The sequence below is a fragment of the Triturus cristatus genome, chromosome 8 (assembly GCF_964204655.1).
Source record: "Triturus cristatus chromosome 8, aTriCri1.1, whole genome shotgun sequence".
In the NCBI taxonomy this organism is placed as follows: Eukaryota; Metazoa; Chordata; class Amphibia; order Caudata; family Salamandridae; genus Triturus; species Triturus cristatus.
The window spans coordinates 54,121,576-54,140,669 of record NC_140591.1 but is presented as its reverse complement, the minus strand read 5'-3'; the positions used below and the strand labels follow the sequence as shown (position 1 = coordinate 54,140,669).

At 37.6% G+C, this 19,094-nt stretch overlaps 9 non-coding genes across 9 annotated transcripts; all 9 read right to left on the bottom strand.

Annotated features, from left to right (window-relative positions):
• Nucleotides 1-806: 806 nt before the first annotated feature.
• TRNAF-GAA (transfer RNA phenylalanine (anticodon GAA)) lies at nt 807-879 on the bottom strand. The gene has a single exon. It is a non-coding gene; the product is annotated as a tRNA-Phe (tRNA).
• Nucleotides 880-1,973: 1,094 nt separating this feature from the next.
• TRNAF-GAA (transfer RNA phenylalanine (anticodon GAA)) lies at nt 1,974-2,046 on the bottom strand. The gene has a single exon. It is a non-coding gene; the product is annotated as a tRNA-Phe (tRNA).
• Nucleotides 2,047-3,722: 1,676 nt separating this feature from the next.
• On the bottom strand, nt 3,723-3,795 carry TRNAF-AAA (transfer RNA phenylalanine (anticodon AAA)). The gene has a single exon. It is a non-coding gene; the product is annotated as a tRNA-Phe (tRNA).
• A 1,096-nt stretch (nt 3,796-4,891) lies between these two features.
• Nucleotides 4,892-4,964, bottom strand: TRNAF-GAA (transfer RNA phenylalanine (anticodon GAA)). Its single transcript has one exon. It is a non-coding gene; the product is annotated as a tRNA-Phe (tRNA).
• A 1,675-nt stretch (nt 4,965-6,639) lies between these two features.
• Nucleotides 6,640-6,712, bottom strand: TRNAF-GAA (transfer RNA phenylalanine (anticodon GAA)). The gene has a single exon. It is a non-coding gene; the product is annotated as a tRNA-Phe (tRNA).
• Nucleotides 6,713-7,808: 1,096 nt separating this feature from the next.
• Nucleotides 7,809-7,881, bottom strand: TRNAF-GAA (transfer RNA phenylalanine (anticodon GAA)). Its single transcript has one exon. It is a non-coding gene; the product is annotated as a tRNA-Phe (tRNA).
• Nucleotides 7,882-10,724: 2,843 nt separating this feature from the next.
• TRNAF-GAA (transfer RNA phenylalanine (anticodon GAA)) lies at nt 10,725-10,797 on the bottom strand. Its single transcript has one exon. It is a non-coding gene; the product is annotated as a tRNA-Phe (tRNA).
• A 2,846-nt stretch (nt 10,798-13,643) lies between these two features.
• On the bottom strand, nt 13,644-13,716 carry TRNAF-GAA (transfer RNA phenylalanine (anticodon GAA)). Its single transcript has one exon. It is a non-coding gene; the product is annotated as a tRNA-Phe (tRNA).
• A 2,843-nt stretch (nt 13,717-16,559) lies between these two features.
• TRNAF-GAA (transfer RNA phenylalanine (anticodon GAA)) lies at nt 16,560-16,632 on the bottom strand. The gene has a single exon. It is a non-coding gene; the product is annotated as a tRNA-Phe (tRNA).
• Between the last annotated feature and the right edge of the window lie 2,462 nt (nt 16,633-19,094).

The following is a 19,094-nucleotide window of genomic DNA, read 5'->3' as shown; positions in this document are numbered from 1 at the left end:
CTTTACTTTCAATTAAAGGAAGAATTGGCAAATAAAGCAGGTAAAGTTGAATACAAGAGAGGTGGAAGCAAGTTTGACAGAAAGACAGAATGTAAAAAATATGTTGAAATGGTTGTCTTATCGATCAGCTTGATAAATGGTTTTGATCATTATAAACAACGTCAATATGAGTTGACTCCAAATAGCATTTGTGGCATGCAAAGCAGAAGTTCAAAATGTGCCTAAACCCGGGATTGAACCAGGGACCTTTAGATCTTCAGTCTACTGCTCTACCAACTGAGCTATTTCATCCAGCTGGCAATTTTGGCTTTCTGTTGTATTTTTTATAATTGTTAAAGAAAAATGCAGAACCTGGTCACTCTATCTGCATGTGCAGTTATGTGTTAAATTGTCCAGTATTATTCAGTAGCTAAATTGGTCTGATGGGTGAATTTCCTTTTTAGGAGCCAAGTTAGTTAGATGATGTTTGTAAACTATGAATGGACTTATACTCAGAAACACAGACCTATATGGCGAGGGTCGGCAAGCTAGGTCATCTTACTACTAACAGTTTTGTATAAGGGGAACTGGAGGCTGATGCAGGCAAAGCTTTACTTTCAATTAAAGGAAGAATTGGGAAATAAAGGAGGCAAAGTTGAATACAAGAGAGGTGGAAGCAAGTTTGAAAGAAAGACAGAAAGTAAATAATATGTTGAATTAATTGTATTGTCGATTATCTTGATAAAAGGTTTTGATCATTATAAACAAAGTCAATATGAGTTGACTCAAAATAGTCTTTGTGGCATGCAAAGCAGAAGTTCAAAATGTGCCGAAACCCGGGATCGAACCAGGGACCTTTAGATCTTCAGTCTAACGCTCTCCCAACTGAGCTATTTCGGCCTGCCAGCAGCTATAGTATTCAGCCTCTTTTTTTGAACAATCCCAGAACAGAGATGCAGAACCTGGATTTTCAATCTGAGGTTAGAGCTGTGTTTTAATGTGTCCTGCATTGTTCAGCAGCTAACTGGTGAAAGGGTGAGTAGCGTTTTTGGGATAAATGTTAGGTCGTTTTTCTTTTAAAACTCTAAGTGGACCAGCACTGTATTACACAGACGTATGTCGCCTGAGTAGGTAAGCTATGTCATCTCAATACTGACAACTTTGTTCAAGGAGAAGTGAAAGCTGATGCAGACAAGAGTTTACTTTGAAAAAAGTATAAAATGGGATAAATTTGTCATCAAAGTTGATGGCAAGAGAGGTGGAAGCAAGTTTAGAAGGAGGACAGAAAGACAACTTTTTGTTGAAGTTATCATGTTGTTGATCAGTTGATAAAATATTTTGAGAAATAAAAAAAAAAACTAGAGCTGATTTCAAGAAATATTTTGCAAGAATGTAGGATCCCCTCGCACTGTGCTGAAAGTCAGGATTGAATCAGGTACCTTAAGCTCTTCAGTCTAACGATCTCCCAACTGAGATATTTCAGCCAACAAGTCCCTGTGGCCTCCTGATGTATTATTAATAATTGTAGACGATACATACAGAACCTGGTCATTCTATTTTCGTTTATAGTTATGTGTTAAAGTGTCCAGTATCATTCAGCAGGTAACTTGGTCTGATGAGTGAATATCCTTTTTAGGGGACAAGGTAGGTAGACTTTTTTTTTCCTAAACTCTGAATTGACTTATACTCTGAAACACAGACCTATATGGCCAGGGTGTACAAGCTATGTCATCTGACTACTGACAGTTTTGTATAAGGGGAATTGGAGGCTGATGCAGGCAAAGCTTTACTTTAAAATAAAGCAAGAAGTTGCAAATAAATGAGGCATAGTTGAATACAAGAGAGGTGGAAGCAAGTTTGAAAGGAAGACAGAAAGTAAATAATATGTTGAATTGATTGTGTTGTTGATCAGATTGATAAAAGGTTTTGATAAAGAAGAGCGTTGATTTAACTCCAAACAGCTTTTGTGACATGAAAAGCAGAAGTTGAAATTGTGCCAAAACCCGGGATTGAACCAGGGACCTTTAGATCTTCAGTCTAACGCTCTCCCAACTGAGCTATTTCGGCCTGCTGGTAGTTTGGGTCTTCATCCTTTCTTTTAAACTTCCCAAGAAAATAGATGCTCAACCTCATGCTAGAGCTATGTTTTAAGATGTCCTGTATCATTCATCAGTTAACGGGTGCAATAGGTAAATAGCATTTTTCGGATCCAGGTTAGGTAGCTTTTGTTTTTTACTCTGAATGGACTAGCACCATATTACACAGAGGTATTTGGCCTGAGTAGGTAAGCTATGTCATCTGAATACTGAAATCTGTGTTCAAGGAGAAGTGGAAGCTGATGCAGACAAGAGTTTACTTTACAAAAAAGCATGAAATAGGAAACATTTGTAGTCGAAGCTGAATGCAAGAGAGGTGGAAGCAAATTTAGAAGGAGGACAGAAAGACAATTCTATGTTGAATTGATCATGTTGTCGATCAGTTGATCAAATATTTTGATAAATAAAGAAAGAAAAACTTGAGCTGATACCAAGAAATATTTTGTGAGAAGCAAGAAACCTCTCAGACTTTTCCGAAACCCAGCATTGAACAAGGGACTTTTAGATTTTCAATCTAACACTCTCCCAACTGAGCTATTTCATCCAGCTGGCCATTTTGGCTTTCTGTTGTATTTTTGATAATTGTTAAAGATAAATGCAGACCCTGGTCATTCTATCTGCATGTGCAGTTATGTGTTAAATTGTCCAATATTATTCAGCAGCTAAATTGGTCTGATGGGTGAATTTCCTTTTTAGGAGCCAAGTTAGTTAGAAGATGTTTGTAAACTATGAATGGACTTATACTCAGAGACACAGACCTATATGGCGAGGGTAGGCAAACTAGGTCATCTGACTACTAACAGTTTTGTATAAGGGGAACTCGAGGCTGATGCAGGCAAAGCTTTACTTTCAATTAAAGGAAGAATTGGCAAATAAAGCAGGTAAAGTTGAACACAAGAGAGGTGGAAGCAAGTTTGACAGAAAGAGAGAATGTAAAAAATATGTTGAAATGGTTGTCTTTTCGATCAGCTTGATAAAAGGTTTTGATCATTATAAACAACGTCAATATGAGTTGACTCCAAATAGCATTTGTGGCATGCAAAGCAGAAGTTCAAAATGTGCCTAAACCCGGGATTGAACCAGGGACCTTTAGATCTTCAGTCTACTGCTCTCCCAACTGAGCTATTTCATCCAGCTGGCAATTTTGGCTTTCTGTTGTATTTTTTATAATTGTTAAAGAAAAATGCAGAACCTGGTCACTCTATCTGCATGTGCAGTTATGTGTTAAATTGTCCAGTATTATTCAGTAGCTAAATTGGTCTGATGGGTGAATTTCCTTTTTAGGAGCCAAGTTAGTTAGATGATGTTTGTAAACTATGAATGGACTTATACTCAGAAACACAGACCTATATGGCGAGGGTCGGCAAGCTAGGTCATCTGACTACTAACAGTTTTGTATAAGGGGAACTGGAGGCTGATGCAGGCAAAGCTTTACTTTCAATTAAAGGAAGAATTGGGAAATAAAGGAGGCAAAGTTGAATACAAGAGAGGTGGAAGCAAGTTTGAAAGAAAGACAGAAAGTAAATAATATGTTGAATTAATTGTATTGTCGATTATCTTGATAAAATGTTTTGATCATTATAAACAAAGTCAATATGAGTTGACTCAAAATAGTCTTTGTGGCATGCAAAGCAGAAGTTCAAAACGTGCCGAAACCCGGGATCGAACCAGGGACCTTTAGATCTTTAGTCTAACGCTCTCCCAACTGAGCTATTTCGGCCTGCCAGCAGCTATAGTATTCAGCCTCTTTTTTTGAACAATCCCAGAACAGAGATGCAGAACCTGGATTTTCAATCTGAGGTTAGAGCTGTGTTTTAATGTGTCCTGCATTGTTCAGCAGCTAACTGGTGAAATGGGTGAGTAGCGTTTTTGGGATAAATGTTAGGTCGTTTTTCTTTTAAAACTCTAAGTGGACCAGCACTGTATTACACAGACGTATGTCGCCTGAGTAGGTAAGCTATGTCATCTCAATACTGACAACTTTGTTCAAGGAGAAGTGAAAGCTGATGCAGACAAGAGTTTACTTTGAAAAAAGTATAAAATGGGATAAATTTGTCATCAAAGCTGATGGCAAGAGAGGTGGAAGCAAGTTTAGAAGGAGGACAGAAAGACAACTTTTTGTTGAAGTTATCATGTTGTTGATCAGTTGATAAAATATTTTGAGAAATAAAGAAAAAAAAACTAGAGCTGATTTCAAGAAATATTTTGCAAGAATGTAGGATCCCCTCGCACTGTGCTGAAAGTCAGGATTGAATCAGGTACCTTAAGCTCTTCAGTCTAACGATCTCCCAACTGAGATATTTCAGCCAACAAGTCCCTGTGGCCTCCTGATGTATTATTAATAATTGTAGACGATACATACAGAACCTGGTCATTCTATTTTCGTTTATAGTTATGTGTTAAAGTGTCCAGTATCATTCAGCAGGTAACTTGGTCTGATGAGTGAATATCCTTTTTAGGGGACAATGTAGGTAGAATTTTTTTTTCTAAACTCTGAATTGACTTATACTCTGAAACACAGACCTATATGGCCAGGGTGTACAAGCTATGTCATCTGACTACTGACAGTTTTGTATAATGGGAATTGGAGGCTGATGCAGGCAAAGCTTTACTTTAAAATAAAGCAAGAAGTTGCAAATAAATGAGGCGTAGTTGAATACAAGAGAGGTGGAAGCAAGTTTGAAAGGAAGACAGAAAGTAAATAATATGTTGAATTGATTGTGTTGTTGATCAGATTGATAAAAGGTTTTGATAAAGAAGAGCGTTGATTTAACTCTAAACAGCTTTTGTGACATGAAAAGCAGAAGTTGAAATTGTGCCGAAACCCGGGATTGAACCAGGGACCTTTAGATCTTCAGTCTAACGCTCTCCCAACTGAGCTATTTCGGCCTGCTGGTAGTTTGGGTCTTCATCCTTTCTTTTAAACTTCCCAAGAAAATAGATGCTCATCCTCATGCTAGAGCTATGTTTTAAGATGTCCTGTATCATTCATCAGTTAACAGGTGCAATAGGTAAATAGCATTTTTCGGATCCAGGTTAGGTAGCTTTTTTTTTTACTCTGAATGGACTAGCACCATATTACACAGAGGTATTTGGCCTGAGTAGGTAAGCTATGTCATCTGAATACTGAAATCTGTGTTCAAGGAGAAGTGGAAGCTGATGCAGACAAGAGTTTACTTTACAAAAAAGCATGAAATAGGAAACATTTGTAGTCGAAGCTGAATGCAAGAGAGGTGGAAGCAAATTTAGAAGGAGGACAGAAAGACAATTCTATGTTGAATTGATCCTGTTGTCGATCAGTTGATCAAATATTTTGATAAATAAAGAAAGAAAAACTTGAGCTGATACCAAGAAATATTTTGTGAGAAGCAAGAAACCTCTCAGACTTTTCCGAAACCCAGCATTGAACAAGGGACTTTTAGATTTTCAATCTAACACTCTCCCAACTCAGCTATTTCATCCAGCTGGCCATTTTGGCTTTCTGTTGTATTTTTGATAATTGTTAAAGATAAATGCAGACCCTGGTCATTCTATCTGCATGTGCAGTTATGTGTTAAATTGTCCAATATTATTCAGCAGCTAAATTGGTCTGATGGGTGAATTTCCTTTTTAGGAGCCAAGTTAGTTAGAAGATGTTTGTAAACTATGAATGGACTTATACTCAGACACACAGACCTATATGGCGAGGGTAGGCAAACTAGGTCATCTGACTACTAACAGTTTTGTATAAGGGGAACTCGAGGCTGATGTAGGCAAAGCTTTACTTTCAATTAAAGGAAGAATTGGCAAATAAAGCAGGTAAAGTTGAATACAAGAGAGGTGGAAGCAAGTTTGACAGAAAGACAGAATGTAAAAAATATGTTGAAATGGTTGTCTTATCGATCAGCTTGATAAAAGGTGTTGATCATTATAAACAACGTCAATATGAGTTGACTCCAAATAGCATTTGTGGCATGCAAAGCAGAAGTTCAAAATGTGCCTAAACCCGGGATTGAACCAGGGACCTTTAGATCTTCAGTCTACTGCTCTCCCAACTGAGCTATTTCATCCAGCTGGCAATTTTGGCTTTCTGTTGTATTTTTTATAATTGTTAAAGATAAATGCAGAACTTGGTCACTCTATCTGCATGTGCAGTTATGTGTTAAATTGTCCAGTATTATTCAGTAGCTAAATTGGTCTGATGGGTGAATTTCCTTTTTAGGAGCCAAGTTAGTTAGATGATGTTTGTAAACTATGAATGGACTTATACTCAGAAACACAGACCTATATGGCGAGGGTCGGCAAGCTAGGTCATCTGACTACTAACAGTTTTGTATAAGGGGAACTGGAGGCTGATGCAGGCAAAGCTTTACTTTCAATTAAAGGAAGAATTGGGAAATAAAGGAGGCAAAGTTGAATACAAGAGAGGTGGAAGCAAGTTTGAAAGAAAGACAGAAAGTAAATAATATGTTGAATTAATTGTATTGTCGATTATCTTGATAAAAGGTTTTGATCATTATAAACAAAGTCAATATGAGATGACTCAAAATAGTCTTTGTGGCATGCAAAGCAGAAGTTCAAAATGTGCCGAAACCCGGGATCGAACCAGGGACCTTTAGATCTTCAGTCTAACACTCTCCCAACTGAGCTATTTCGGCCTGCCAGCAGCTATAGTATTCAGCCTCTTTTTTTGAACAATCCCAGAACAGAGATGCAGAACCTGGATTTTCAATCTGAGGTTAGAGCTGTGTTTTAATGTGTCCTGCATTGTTCAGCAGCTAACTGGTGAAATGGGTGAGTAGCGTTTTTGGGATAAATGTTAGGTCGTTTTTCTTTTAAAACTCTGAGTGGACCAGCACTGTATTACACAGACGTATGTCGCCTGAGTAGGTAAGCTATGTCATCTCAATACTGACAACTTTGTTCAAGGAGAAGTGAAAGCTGATGCAGACAAGAGTTTACTTTGAAAAAAGTATAAAATGGGATAAATTCGTCATCAAAGTTGATGGCAAGAGAGGTGGAAGCAAGTTTAGAAGGAGGACAGAAAGACAACTTTTTGTTGAAGTTATCATGTTGTTGATCAGTTGATAAAATATTTTGAGAAATAAAGAAAAAAAAACTAGAGCTGATTTCAAGAAATATTTTGCAAGAATGTAGGATCCCCTCGCACTGTGCTGAAAGTCAGGATTGAATCAGGTACCTTAAGCTCTTCAGTCTAACGATCTCCCAACTGAGATATTTCAGCCAACAAGTCCCTGTGGCCTCCTGATGTATTATTAATAATTGTAGACGATACATACAGAACCTGGTCATTCTATTTTCGTTTATAGTTATGTGTTAAAGTGTCCAGTATCATTCAGCAGGTAACTTGGTCTGATGAGTGAATATCCTTTTTAGGGGACAAGGTAGGTAGAATTTTTTTTTCTAAACTCTGAATTGACTTATACTCTGAAACACAGACCTATATGGCCAGGGTGTACAAGCTATGTCATCTGACTACTGACAGTTTTGTATAAGGGGAATTGGAGGCTGATGCAGGCAAAGCTTTACTTTAAAATAAAGCAAGAAGTTGCAAATAAATGAGGCATAGTTGAATACAAGAGAGGTGGAAGCAAGTTTGAAAGGAAGACGGAAAGTAAATAATATGTTGAATTGATTGTGTTGTTGATCAGATTGATAAAAGGTTTTGATAAAGAAGAGCGTTGATTTAACTCCAAACAGCTTTTGTGACATGAAAAGCAGAAGTTGAAATTGTGCCGAAACCCGGGATTGAACCAGGGACCTTTAGATCTTCAGTCTAACGCTCTCCCAACTGAGCTATTTCGGCCTGCTGGTAGTTTGGGTCTTCATCCTTTCTTTTAAACTTCCCAAGAAAATAGATGCTCAACCTCATGCTAGAGCTATGTTTTAAGATGTCCTGTATCATTCATCACTTAACGGGTGCAATAGGTAAATAGCATTTTTCGGATCCAGGTTAGGTAGCTTTTGTTTTTTACTCTGAATGGACTAGCACCATATTACACAGAGGTATTTGGCCTGAGTAGGTAAGCTATGTCATCTGAATACTGAAATCTGTGTTCAAGGAGAAGTGGAAGCTGATGCAGACAAGAGTTTACTTTACAAAAAAGCATGAAATAGGAAACATTTGTAGTCGAAGCTGAATGCAAGAGAGGTGGAAGCAAATTTAGAAGGAGGACAGAAAGACAATTCTATGTTGAATTGATCATGTTGTCGATCAGTTGATCAAATATTTTGATAAATAAAGAAAGAAAAACTTGAGCTGATACCAAGAAATATTTTGTGAGAAGCAAGAAACCTCTCAGACTTTTCCGAAACCCAGCATTGAACAAGGGACTTTTAGATTTTCAATCTAACACTCTCCCAACTGAGCTAATTCATCCAGCTGGCCATTTTGGCTTTCTGTTGTATTTTTGATAATTGTTAAAGATAAATGCAGACCCTGGTCATTCTATCTGCATGTGCAGTTATGTGTTAAATTGTCCAATATTATTCAGCAGCTAAATTGGTCTGATGGGTGAATTTCCTTTTTAGGAGCCAAGTTAGTTAGAAGATGTTTGTAAACTATGAATGGACTTATACTCAGACACACAGACCTATATGGCGAGGGTAGGCAAACTAGGTCATCTGACTACTAACAGTTTTGTATAAGGGGAACTCGAGGCTGATGCAGGCAAAGCTTTACTTTCAATTAAAGGAAGAATTGGCAAATAAAGCAGGTAAAGTTGAATACAAGAGAGGTGGAAGCAAGTTTGACAGAAAGACAGAATGTAAAAAATATGTTGAAATGGTTGTCTTATCGATCAGCTTGATAAATGGTTTTGATCATTATAAACAACGTCAATATGAGTTGACTCCAAATAGCATTTGTGGCATGCAAAGCAGAAGTTCAAAATGTGCCTAAACCCGGGATTGAACCAGGGACCTTTAGATCTTCAGTCTACTGCTCTACCAACTGAGCTATTTCATCCAGCTGGCAATTTTGGCTTTCTGTTGTATTTTTTATAATTGTTAAAGAAAAATGCAGAACCTGGTCACTCTATCTGCATGTGCAGTTATGTGTTAAATTGTCCAGTATTATTCAGTAGCTAAATTGGTCTGATGGGTGAATTTCCTTTTTAGGAGCCAAGTTAGTTAGATGATGTTTGTAAACTATGAATGGACTTATACTCAGAAACACAGACCTATATGGCGAGGGTCGGCAAGCTAGGTCATCTTACTACTAACAGTTTTGTATAAGGGGAACTGGAGGCTGATGCAGGCAAAGCTTTACTTTCAATTAAAGGAAGAATTGGGAAATAAAGGAGGCAAAGTTGAATACAAGAGAGGTGGAAGCAAGTTTGAAAGAAAGACAGAAAGTAAATAATATGTTGAATTAATTGTATTGTCGATTATCTTGATAAAAGGTTTTGATCATTATAAACAAAGTCAATATGAGTTGACTCAAAATAGTCTTTGTGGCATGCAAAGCAGAAGTTCAAAATGTGCCCAAACCCGGGATCGAACCAGGGACCTTTAGATCTTCAGTCTAACGCTCTCCCAACTGAGCTATTTCGGCCTGCCAGCAGCTATAGTATTCAGCCTCTTTTTTTGAACAATCCCAGAACAGAGATGCAGAACCTGGATTTTCAATCTGAGGTTAGAGCTGTGTTTTAATGTGTCCTGCATTGTTCAGCAGCTAACTGGTGAAAGGGTGAGTAGCGTTTTTGGGATAAATGTTAGGTCGTTTTTCTTTTAAAACTCTAAGTGGACCAGCACTGTATTACACAGACGTATGTCGCCTGAGTAGGTAAGCTATGTCATCACAATACTGACAACTTTGTTCAAGGAGAAGTGAAAGCTGATGCAGACAAGAGTTTACTTTGAAAAAAGTATAAAATGGGATAAATTTGTCATCAAAGTTGATGGCAAGAGAGGTGGAAGCAAGTTTAGAAGGAGGACAGAAAGACAACTTTTTGTTGAAGTTATCATGTTGTTGATCAGTTGATAAAATATTTTGAGAAATAAAAAAAAAAACTAGAGCTGATTTCAAGAAATATTTTGCAAGAATGTAGGATCCCCTCGCACTGTGCTGAAAGTCAGGATTGAATCAGGTACCTTAAGCTCTTCAGTCTAACGATCTCCCAACTGAGATATTTCAGCCAACAAGTCCCTGTGGCCTCCTGATGTATTATTAATAATTGTAGACGATACATACAGAACCTGGTCATTCTATTTTCGTTTATAGTTATGTGTTAAAGTGTCCAGTATCATTCAGCAGGTAACTTGGTCTGATGAGTGAATATCCTTTTTAGGGGACAAGGTAGGTAGAATTTTTTTTTCCTAAACTCTGAATTGACTTATACTCTGAAACACAGACCTATATGGCCAGGGTGTACAAGCTATGTCATCTGACTACTGACAGTTTTGTATAAGGGGAATTGGAGGCTGATGCAGGCAAAGCTTTACTTTAAAATAAAGCAAGAAGTTGCAAATAAATGAGGCATAGTTGAATACAAGAGAGGTGGAAGCAAGTTTGAAAGGAAGACAGAAAGTAAATAATATGTTGAATTGATTGTGTTGTTGATCAGATTGATAAAAGGTTTTGATAAAGAAGAGCGTTGATTTAACTCCAAACAGCTTTTGTGACATGAAAAGCAGAAGTTGAAATTGTGCCGAAACCCGGGATTGAACCAGGGACCTTTAGATCTTCAGTCTAACGCTCTCCCAACTGAGCTATTTCGGCCTGCTGGTAGTTTGGGTCTTCATCCTTTCTTTTAAACTTCCCAAGAAAATAGATGCTCAACCTCATGCTAGAGCTATGTTTTAAGATGTCCTGTATCATTCATCAGTTAACGGGTGCAATAGGTAAATAGCATTTTTCGGATCCAGGTTAGGTAGCTTTTGTTTTTTACTCTGAATGGACTAGCACCATATTACACAGAGGTATTTGGCCTGAGTAGGTAAGCTATGTCATCTGAATACTGAAATCTGTGTTCAAGGAGAAGTGGAAGCTGATGCAGACAAGAGTTTACTTTACAAAAAAGCATGAAATAGGAAACATTTGTAGTCGAAGCTGAATGCAAGAGAGGTGGAAGCAAATTTAGAAGGAGGACAGAAAGACAATTCTATGTTGAATTGATCATGTTGTCGATCAGTTGATCAAATATTTTGATAAATAAAGAAAGAAAAACTTGAGCTGATACCAAGAAATATTTTGTGAGAAGCAAGAAACCTCTCAGACTTTTCCGAAACCCAGCATTGAACAAGGGACTTTTAGATTTTCAATCTAACACTCTCCCAACTGAGCTATTTCATCCCGCTGGCCATTTTGGCTTTCTGTTGTATTTTTGATAATTGTTAAAGATAAATGCAGACCCTGGTCATTCTATCTGCATGTGCAGTTATGTGTTAAATTGTCCAATATTATTCAGCAGCTAAATTGGTCTGATGGGTGAATTTCCTTTTTAGGAGCCAAGTTAGTTAGAAGATGTTTGTAAACTATGAATGGACTTATACTCAGACACACAGACCTATATGGCGAGGGTAGGCAAACTAGGTCATCTGACTACTAACAGTTTTGTATAAGGGGAACTCGAGGCTGATGCAGGCAAAGCTTTACTTTCAATTAAAGGAAGAATTGGCAAATAAAGCAGGTAAAGTTGAATACAAGAGAGGTGGAAGCAAGTTTGACAGAAAGACAGAATGTAAAAAATATGTTGAAATGGTTGTCTTATCGATCAGCTTGATAAAAGGTTTTGATCATTATAAACAACGTCAATATGAGTTGACTCCAAATAGCATTTGTGGCATGCAAAGCAGAAGTTCAAAATGTGCCTAAACCCGGGATTGAACCAGGGACCTTTAAATCTTCAGTCTACTGCTCTCCCAACTGAGCTATTTCATCCAGCTGGCAATTTTGGCTTTCTGTTGTATTTTTTATAATTGTTAAAGATAAATGCAGAACCTGGTCACTCTATCTGCATGTGCAGTTATGTGTTAAATTGTCCAGTATTATTCAGTAGCTAAATTGGTCTGATGGGTGAATTTCCTTTTTAGGAGCCAAGTTAGTTAGATGATGTTTGTAAACTATGAATGGATTTATACTCAGAAACACAGACCTATATGGCGAGGGTCGGCAAGCTAGGTCATCTGACTACTAACAGTTTTGTATAAGGGGAACTGGAGGCTGATGCAGGCAAAGCTTTACTTTCAATTAAAGGAAGAATTGGGAAATAAAGGAGGCAAAGTTGAATACAAGAGAGGTGGAAGCAAGTTTGAAAGAAAGACAGAAAGTAAATAATATGTTGAATTAATTGTATTGTCGATTATCTTGATAAAAGGTTTTGATCATTATAAACAAAGTCAATATGAGTTGACTCAAAATAGTCTTTGTGGCATGCAAAGCAGAAGTTCAAAATGTGCCGAAACCCGGGATCGAACCAGGGACCTTTAGATCTTCAGTCTAACGCTCTCCCAACTGAGATATTTCGGCCTGCCAGCAGTTATAGTATTCAGCCTCTTTTTTTGAACAATCCCAGAACAGAGATGCAGAACCTGGATTTTCAATCTGAGGTTAGAGCTGTGTTTTAATGTGTCCTGCATTGTTCAGCAGCTAACTGGTGAAATGGGTGAGTAGCGTTTTTGGGATAAATGTTAGGTCGTTTTTCTTTTAAAACTCTAAGTGGACCAGCACTGTATTACACAGACGTATGTCGCCTGAGTAGGTAAGCTATGTCATCTCAATACTGACAACTTTGTTCAAGGAGAAGTGAAAGCTGATGCAGACAAGAGTTTGCTTTGAAAAAAGTATAAAATGGAATAAATTCGTCATCAAAGCTGATGGCAAGAGAGGTGGAAGCAAGTTTAGAAGGAGGACAGAAAGACAACTTTTTGTTGAAGTTATCATGTTGTTGATCAGTTGATAAAATATTTTGAGAAATAAAGGAAAAAAAACCTAGAGCTGATTTCAAGAAATATTTTGCAAGAATGTAGGATCCCCTCGCACTGTGCTGAAAGTCAGGATTGAATCAGGTACCTTAAGCTCTTCAGTCTAACGATCTCCCAACTGAGATATTTCAGCCAACAAGTCCCTGTGGCCTCCTGATGTATTATTAATAATTGTAGACGATACATACAGAACCTGGTCATTCTATTTTCGTTTATAGTTATGTGTTAAAGTGTCCAGTATCATTCAGCAGGTAACTTGGTCTGATGAGTGAATATCCTTTTTAGGGGACAATGTAGGTAGAATTTTTTTTTCTAAACTCTGAATTGACTTATACTCTGAAACACAGACCTATATGGCCAGGGTGTACAAGCTATGTCATCTGACTACTGACAGTTTTGTATAAGGGGAATTGGAGGCTGATGCAGGCAAAGCTTTACTTTAAAATAAAGCAAGAAGTTTCAAATAAATGAGGCATAGTTGAATACAAGAGAGGTGGAAGCAAGTTTGAAAGGAAGACAGAAAGTAAATAATATGTTGAATTGATTGTGTTGTTGATCAGATTGATAAAAGGTTTTGATAAAGAAGAGCGTTGATTTAACTCCAAACAGCTTTTGTGACATGAAAAGCAGAAGTTGAAATTGTGCCGAAACCCGGGATTGAACCAGGGACCTTTAGATCTTCAGTCTAACGCTCTCCCAACTGAGCTATTTCGGCCTGCTGGTAGTTTGGGTCTTCATCCTTTCTTTTAAACTTCCCAAGAAAATAGATGCTCAACCTCATGCTAGAGCTATGTTTTAAGATGTCCTGTATCATTCATCACTTAACGGGTGCAATAGGTAAATAGCATTTTTCGGATCCAGGTTAGGTAGCTTTTGTTTTTTACTCTGAATGGACTAGCACCATATTACACAGAGGTATTTGGCCTGAGTAGGTAAGCTATGTCATCTGAATACTGAAATCTGTGTTCAAGGAGAAGTGGAAGCTGATGCAGACAAGAGTTTACTTTACAAAAAAGCATGAAATAGGAAACATTTGTAGTCGAAGCTGAATGCAAGAGAGGTGGAAGCAAATTTAGAAGGAGGACAGAAAGACAATTCTATGTTGAATTGATCATGTTGTCGATCAGTTGATCAAATATTTTGATAAATAAAGAAAGAAAAACTTGAGCTGATACCAAGAAATATTTTGTGAGAAGCAAGAAACCTCTCAGACTTTTCCGAAACCCAGCATTGAACAAGGGACTTTTAGATTTTCAATCTAACACTCTCCCAACTGAGCTATTTCATCCAGCTGGCCATTTTGGCTTTCTGTTGTATTTTTGATAATTGTTAAAGATAAATGCAGACCCTGGTCATTCTATCTGCATGTGCAGTTATGTGTTAAATTGTCCAATATTATTCAGCAGCTAAATTGGTCTGATGGGTGAATTTCCTTTTTAGGAGCCAAGTTAGTTAGAAGATGTTTGTAAACTATGAATGGACTTATACTCAGAGACACAGACCTATATGGCGAGGGTAGGCAAACTAGGTCATCTGACTACTAACAGTTTTGTATAAGGGGAACTCGAGGCTGATGCAGGCAAAGCTTTACTTTCAATTAAAGGAAGAATTGGCAAATAAAGCAGGTAAAGTTGAATACAAGAGAGGTGGAAGCAAGTTTGACAGAAAGACAGAATGTAAAAAATATGTTGAAATGGTTGTCTTATCGATCAGCTTGATAAATGGTTTTGATCATTATAAACAACGTCAATATGAGTTGACTCCAAATAGCATTTGTGGCATGCAAAGCAGAAGTTCAAAATGTGCCTAAACCCGGGATTGAACCAGGGACCTTTAGATCTTCAGTCTACTGCTCTACCAACTGAGCTATTTCATCCAGCTGGCAATTTTGGCTTTCTGTTGTATTTTTTATAATTGTTAAAGAAAAATGCAGAACCTGGTCACTCTATCTGCATGTGCAGTTATGTGTTAAATTGTCCAGTATTATTCAGTAGCTAAATTGGTCTGATGGGTGAATTTCCTTTTTAGGAGCCAAGTTAGTTAGATGATGTTTGTAAACTATGAATGGACTTATACTCAGAAACACAGACCTATATGGCGAGGGTCGGCAAGCTAGGTCATCTTACTACTAACAGTTTTGTATAAGGGGAACTGGAGGCTGATGCAGGCAAAGCTTTACTTTCAATTAAAGGAAGAATTGGGAAATAAAGGAGGCAAAGTTGAATACAAGAGAGGTGGAAGCAAGTTTGAAAGAAAGACAGAAAGTAAATAATATGTTGAATTAATTGTATTGTCGATTATCTTGATAAAAGGTTTTGATCATTATAAACAAAGTCAATATGAGTTGACTCAAAATAGTCTTTGTGGCATGCAAAGCAGAAGTTCAAAATGTGCCCAAACCCGGGATCGAACCAGGGACCTTTAGATCTTCAGTCTAACGCTCTCCCAACTGAGCTATTTCGGCCTGCCAGCAGCTATAGTATTCAGCCTCTTTTTTTGAACAATCCCAGAACAGAGATGCAGAACCTGGATTTTCAATCTGAGGTTAGAGCTGTGTTTTAATGTGTCCTGCATTGTTCAGCAGCTAACTGGTGAAAGGGTGAGTAGCGTTTTTGGGATAAATGTTAGGTCGTTTTTCTTTTAAAACTCTAAGTGGACCAGCACTGTATTACACAGACGTATGTCGCCTGAGTAGGTAAGCTATGTCATCTCAATACTGACAACTTTGTTCAAGGAGAAGTGAAAGCTGATGCAGACAAGAGTTTACTTTGAAAAAAGTATAAAATGGGATAAATTTGTCATCAAAGTTGATGGCAAGAGAGGTGGAAGCAAGTTTAGAAGGAGGACAGAAAGACAACTTTTTGTTGAAGTTATCATGTTGTTGATCAGTTGATAAAATATTTTGAGAAATAAAAAAAAAAACTAGAGCTGATTTCAAGAAATATTTTGCAAGAATGTAGGATCCCCTCGCACTGTGCTGAAAGTCAGGATTGAATCAGGTACCTTAAGCTCTTCAGTCTAACGATCTCCCAACTGAGATATTTCAGCCAACAAGTCCCTGTGGCCTCCTGATGTATTATTAATAATTGTAGACGATACATACAGAACCTGGTCATTCTATTTTCGTTTATAGTTATGTGTTAAAGTGTCCAGTATCATTCAGCAGGTAACTTGGTCTGATGAGTGAATATCCTTTTTAGGGGACAAGGTAGGTAGAATTTTTTTTTCCTAAACTCTGAATTGACTTATACTCTGAAACACAGACCTATATGGCCAGGGTGTACAAGCTATGTCATCTGACTACTGACAGTTTTGTATAAGGGGAATTGGAGGCTGATGCAGGCAAAGCTTTACTTTAAAATAAAGCAAGAAGTTGCAAATAAATGAGGCATAGTTGAATACAAGAGAGGTGGAAGCAAGTTTGAAAGGAAGACAGAAAGTAAATAATATGTTGAATTGATTGTGTTGTTGATCAGATTGATAAAAGGTTTTGATAAAGAAGAGCGTTGATTTAACTCCAAACAGCTTTTGTGACATGAAAAGCAGAAGTTGAAATTGTGCCGAAACCCGGGATTGAACCAGGGACCTTTAGATCTTCAGTCTAACGCTCTCCCAACTGAGCTATTTCGGCCTGCTGGTAGTTTGGGTCTTCATCCTTTCTTTTAAACTTCCCAAGAAAATAGATGCTCAACCTCATGCTAGAGCTATGTTTTAAGATGTCCTGTATCATTCATCAGTTAACGGGTGCAATAGGTAAATAGCATTTTTCGGATCCAGGTTAGGTAGCTTTTGTTTTTTACTCTGAATGGACTAGCACCATATTACACAGAGGTATTTGGCCTGAGTAGGTAAGCTATGTCATCTGAATACTGAAATCTGTGTTCAAGGAGAAGTGGAAGCTGATGCAGACAAGAGTTTACTTTACAAAAAAGCATGAAATAGGAAACATTTGTAGTCGAAGCTGAATGCAAGAGAGGTGGAAGCAAATTTAGAAGGAGGACAGAAAGACAATTCTATGTTGAATTGATCATGTTGTCGATCAGTTGATCAAATATTTTGATAAATAAAGAAAGAAAAACTTGAGCTGATACCAAGAAATATTTTGTGAGAAGCAAGAAACCTCTCAGACTTTTCCGAAACCCAGCATTGAACAAGGGACTTTTAGATTTTCAATCTAACACTCTCCCAACTGAGCTATTTCATCCCGCTGGCCATTTTGGCTTTCTGTTGTATTTTTGATAATTGTTAAAGATAAATGCAGACCCTGGTCATTCTATCTGCATGTGCAGTTATGTGTTAAATTGTCCAATATTATTCAGCAGCTAAATTGGTCTGATGGGTGAATTTCCTTTTTAGGAGCCAAGTTAGTTAGAAGATGTTTGTAAACTATGAATGGACTTATACTCAGACACACAGACCTATATGGCGAGGGTAGGCAAACTAGGTCATCTGACTACTAACAGTTTTGTATAAGGGGAACTCGAGGCTGATGCAGGCAAAGCTTTACTTTCAATTAAAGGAAGAATTGGCAAATAAAGCAGGTAAAGTTGAATACAAGAGAGGTGGAAGCAAGTTTGACAGAAAGACAGAATGTAAAAAATATGTTGAAATGGTTGTCTTATCGATCAGCTTGATAAAAGGTTTTGATCATTATAAACAACGTCAATATGAGTTGACTCCAAATAGCATTTGTGGCATGCAAAGCAGAAGTTCAAAATGTGCCTAAACCCGGGATTGAACCAGGGACCTTTAAATCTTCAGTCTACTGCTCTCCCAACTGAGCTATTTCATCCAGCTGGCAATTTTGGCTTTCTGTTGTATTTTTTATAATTGTTAAAGATAAATGCAGAACCTGGTCACTCTATCTGCATGTGCAGTTATGTGTTAAATTGTCCAGTATTATTCAGTAGCTAAATTGGTCTGATGGGTGAATTTCCTTTTTAGGAGCCAAGTTAGTTAGATGATGTTTGTAAACTATGAATGGATTTATACTCAGAAACACAGACCTATATGGCGAGGGTCGGCAAGCTAGGTCATCTGACTACTAACAGTTTTGTATAAGGGGAACTGGAGGCTGATGCAGGCAAAGCTTTACTTTCAATTAAAGGAAGAATTGGGAAATAAAGGAGGCAAAGTTGAATACAAGAGAGGTGGAAGCAAGTTTGAAAGAAAGACAGAAAGTAAATAATATGTTGAATTAATTGTATTGTCGATTATCTTGATAAAAGGTTTTGATCATTATAAACAAAGTCAATATGAGTTGACTCAAAATAGTCTTTGTGGCATGCAAAGCAGAAGTTCAAAATGTGCCGAAACCCGGGATCGAACCAGGGACCTTTAGATCTTCAGTCTAACGCTCTCCCAACTGAGATATTTCGGCCTGCCAGCAGTTATAGTATTCAGCCTCTTTTTTTGAACAATCCCAGAACAGAGATGCAGAACCTGGATTTTCAATCTGAGGTTAGAGCTGTGTTTTAATGTGTCCTGCATTGTTCAGCAGCTAACTGGTGAAATGGGTGAGTAGCGTTTTTGGGATAAATGTTAGGTCGTTTTTCTTTTAAAACTCTAAGTGGACCAGCACTGTATTACACAGACGTATGTCGCCTGAGTAGGTAAGCTATGTCATCTCAATACTGACAACTTTGTTCAAGGAGAAGTGAAAGCTGATGCAGACAAGAGTTTGCTTTGAAAAAAGTATAAAATGGAATAAATTCGTCATCAAAGCTGATGGCAAGAGAGGTGGAAGCAAGTTTAGAAGGAGGACAGAAAGACAACTTTTTGTTGAAGTTATCATGTTGTTGATCAGTTGATAAAATATTTTGAGAAATAAAGGAAAAAAAACCTAGAGCTGATTTCAAGAAATATTTTGCAAGAATGTAGGATCCCCTCGCACTGTGCTGAAAGTCAGGATTGAATCAGGTACCTTAAGCTCTTCAGTCTAACGATCTCCCAACTGAGATATTTCAGCCAACAAGTCCCTGTGGCCTCCTGATGTATTATTAATAATTGTAGACGATACATACAGAACCTGGTCATTCTATTTTCGTTTATAGTTATGTGTTAAAGTGTCCAGTATCATTCAGCAGGTAACTT